Raw genomic sequence first — 4,276 nt, forward strand, 5'->3', positions numbered from 1 at the left:
TCTGCCACGTGGAGCGGTGAGTGACGTCAGTTAAATCCTCAAGAAAGGGGAGGAAAAAGAATGGAAAAAGTATAGGCCTAAAAAGAAAAGAAAATAGAAGGAATCAAAGTTAAAGTATCTGAAAGAAGGTACAGAAAGTAACGGGGAAGAAAAACCCCTCAAGTTCAGTGCAGGTGGAGCTGAGAAAAAGCGAGGTTTACGGTTGGGAGATCCGCGGCTTCCTCCGTCCATACTCGCTGTTGGAGGCAACAGTCTCGTAGGGAGGCGGGTTTGAACATGTTTGAAGACTGCCTTCCCTGTTCTTAAAGAGCCACAGAGCTTTTGGAGGTGATTTTCGCCTAATTTTGATGAGAGCTCAGTCTCTGGCTCTCACGTACAGAAAACTTTAATTTTGATTGAGGAAGTAGCCGGCGTGGTGGCGCACGCCTTTAATCCCAGCACTTGAGCTCTGAGCACAGGCTCTGCGAAAAACCGCGTTTCCATAGCAACATGGGCGGGCGGAGGAAGCTCATCGGCGGGGCCACGTGCTGAGAGCTCGTCACTCTCCGGCCCCTGGGAAGGTCTGAGACTGGGGCCCCCCGCGGCCCTAACCGGGCCCTCCCCGAGCGGGGAGATGAGTTCCCAGAGAACGGGGCTCTGCGCGCGGGCAGACCGGGCAGGAGAGGCCCCCCCTCGTCGGAGCTTGGAAAAGACTCACGGCAGGCGGTACGAGTTCAATGCCTGAGGTGAGGCAGGGTGCACAGTTTGCAGGTACAGGATAAACGGCGAGCCCACACACGGCCCGGGGCGGGGCCATGCCTTTGGACCATGCGGAGCGTGCCACAATGGGCCACAATTGGTCGTGCCTCAGCCGCGGCCGCCAAAAATTCAGTCGGATAAAAACATTTGTCGCCAAAAATTCAGTAATTCAGTCAGATTCCCCAAAAAATGCACATTGTCCCGTCGTCAGCAGGAAGCAGCTAGATCGATTGTCGACGCCCATTTTCCCTCAAAGAACTGGTCGTAATTATCATAATAAAAGGCGTGTCAACCTGGTTACCCGTATCCTAGGTAACAAAGGTTGACCTATTGCCTCAAGCAACGGGTGGAATAAACAATGCTAACTAGAGGTTTTTTCATTTGAATGGGGGGCTGGAGAGATGGCTCAGAGGTTAAGAGCACTGCCTGCTCTTCCAAAGGTCATGAGTTCAATTCCCAGTGACAACTGTTTTGGTTTTAGACAATAGAGCAGGACTACCTACCAGTGACAGCTTCCCCCAGAGAAAGGATTTCTCTTGCAGTCTTTACATTTAATTTTTAATTCAAAATTTTGCTGGAAAAACAACAGCAGACAGAGACGCTCTGTTTTAAAGCAATTCCATCTTATTCTAAGGCCTGCTTTGATGGCACAGGCAAACAAGATTTGCTCTTTGGAGCAGAGACATGCAAGTCTCTAAGTTCAAAACCAGCCTACACCGAGAATTTTTAATACTCTTAAATGTTAATTTGGGAGGAGAGTTTTGTTTATGTTTTTCTAGGAATGCTGACATACATCTGGATGCCAGCGAGACTGACAAGAGAAATAAAGAAGAAAGATGACCCAGTGGATGCTGAGTGTCCTGCTGTGGAAGATTCATGTAGAGACAGCAGTGATGACCTTCTGGGCGGTGCCAAGAGCAGCTGTTTCACACCATCGACTTGAGCAACACCCTGTGCAACCTCTTATCTCTTACTCTATTTTGCCTTTTCCTTCCTTAGGAATGGGTGGGAGCAGAGATATTCATGGCATGCTGTGTCTAGGTGGAAGTGCTGTATGTCTTTGATTGGTGTGCTACCTGCTAGCCCAAGTGAGGTGGGACAAGGTCTTTGTGGCACAGGCCTTGGCAGCCTTGGTATGTGTATCCTCACCCCAGGTTTGGCTCTCAGCTTCAAAAGAGCTCATAGGCAATTAGCCATGCATAGCCTTAGTACCCTCTAGGGACCAGATAGTCCCACGGCATAGAGGAAGGTATGCATAGACGGAGGGTCTGCAGACACAGCCCTAGCACTCCCAGGGTAGTTGTCCCATTGCACGGGAAGGGTGTGTCTTGTTTTTTCTTTTCTTCAATCGGTCCACACATCATGAGGTGGGGACCAGATTGAAAAATAGTTTTGCCTTATTGCTTTTATTTACAGTAGAAGGGGGAGATGTAGGAAGCCACCTGGAGGCACAGGTGGTCCTGCAGTTTGGAGGTATACAAGTCCATACCTGGCTTAGCCACGTGGGGCTGAGCACCCTTGATTGCACATGCTCAGAACAGCAGAATGGCATTAACCAATCAGGACAGCATTCAAGCCTCTCCACCGTTTAAAAGCAGCTGCCTCTGGGCTCTACTTGCTCTCTCTAAGCTTTCTCTCTTCCCTGCTCTATCTTCCCTTCCCCCAATTTTCCTCAATCAAATGCTCCGAATAAAGACGTGACCAGGGAAGGAATTCTCGTTTTTAGTGGCGTTCATTCCTGCTGGTAAGGATGCGCGTCGCAGATCCAGTCTATTCGGTGTTCTATATGCTTCTTGAACCTTCATAGGGATATCGTTCTTTAGGTTAGGGAAGTTTTCTTCTATAATTTTGTTGAATATATTTTCTGTACCTTTGATCTGCAAGTCTTCTCCTTCTTCTACCCCTATTATTCTTAGATTTGTTTTTTTTTATTGTGTCCCACATTTCCTGAATGTTTTGTGATGAGAATTTGTTGGATTTGCTGTTTTCTTTTGTCAGAGTATTTAATTTCTCTATGGTGTTTTCAGAGTCTGAGATTCTTTCTTCTATCTCTTGTATTCTGTTGGATATGCTTGTTTCTGAAGTCTCTGTTCGTTTACGTAGATTTTCCATATCCAGCCAGCCCTCTGTTTGTGATTTCTTCATTGACCTCCCATTTCAGTTTTCAAATCTTGAACTGTTTCCAATACCTGTTTGATTGTTTTTTCTTGGTTTCCCAGAATTTCATTTACGGATTTACTCATTTCTTCAAACTTTTTGGACTATTTCTCTTCCATTTCTTTACTCATTTCCTGAATCTTTTTGTTATACTTATCTTCCATTTCTTTAGGGCAGATTTTCACCTCCTGTTTAAGTTCCTCTATTATTTTCATAAAGATCCACTTAGGGTCGATTTCTTCTATTTCTTCTGGAGTAGGGTGTTCAATTCTTCTATTTTCGTGATCCCAGGATTCTGGAGATGTCATGTTGCCTTTCAGGTTGTTGGAGGAATTCTTGCATTGGCGCCTGCCCATCTCCTCCTCTCTGGATGAAACTCCTCAGCACTCTCTGGATAGAACTCCTCAACACTCTCTGGATAGGATTCCTCAGCACTCTCTGGATAGAACTCCACAACACTGCAGCAGGGATAGCTGGTATTTCCAGGACCCAGGATACAAAAGGGCAGCAACAGTGGGGGCAGGGAGGGGTCCCGTGGAACACCGAAGACCCTGCTGCAGAAGCTGAGGGGGGAGGCGCTGTGCTCTCTTAGGGGACAGACCACCCAGGCGAGCATCCACTAACCTCTCTGGGTAGAACTCCTCAGCACTGCAACAGGGATAGCTGGTATTTCCAGCACCCAGGAGACAAAAGGGAGGCAGCAGTGGGGGCCGGAGATGGAACATTTAAATGGGGTTTGTGAGCAACATTCTATGGATTCCTTAGTGGAAACATTGACCAGCTGTGTGCCTAGAGATTGGGCCTTGTGCATGACTCCTGGAGGCAATGAACTTCTCCCCTATGCTAGCCTGGGCAGGGAAAGCAGATAGTTCTCTATTTTTCCTAGCAACAACATAGCTTAAATTCATAAGAAGTTCTTAATATTTTAAGAAGCTGTCCTGATCAGAAAATAATTATAAACATACAATAAAGATACATTTAGATGGAAAAGACATCTAAATGGTTCACAGTGCTATAGAAATAAACATAGGTTTGGGAGAGAGAAGAAAAATAATATAGACAGATATAAAAAGAAGTAAAAGTTTTTTTTTAAAAGGTAAAATCTTTAAAGAGAGAGTTCAGACAGTCATAGATGAAAATGAATAAAAAATAAACAAACCACATAAAGATAGAGAATACACAGAGAGTCTGGATTATGTATATTTTTGTTTTCTTTGAGTTTTCTTTTTTTTCTGTGAAGCAGCTAAGTACAGAGAGACATTTCCTTGTATGGGCTGCTAAGCAAAACCAGCATATATATTCTAAAAGTATCCTGACTTCCAAATTTGGGTCTAAGGCTATGTTGCTTTGGAAAGGAACTTGCGGATTCATTCCAGGTTAA

General features: G+C 45.3%; 1 pseudogene; it reads left to right on the forward strand.

The window, feature by feature from the left end:
- The first annotated feature begins 496 nt into the window (after positions 1 to 496).
- Positions 497 to 753, forward strand: LOC148121857 (Nuclear RNase P; annotated as a pseudogene).
- Positions 754 to 4,276: the final 3,523 nt, after the last annotated feature.

Source organism: Myodes glareolus, chromosome 6, assembly GCF_982192425.1.
Source record: "Myodes glareolus chromosome 6, mMyoGla1.1, whole genome shotgun sequence".
Taxonomy (NCBI): Eukaryota; Metazoa; Chordata; class Mammalia; order Rodentia; family Cricetidae; genus Myodes; species Myodes glareolus.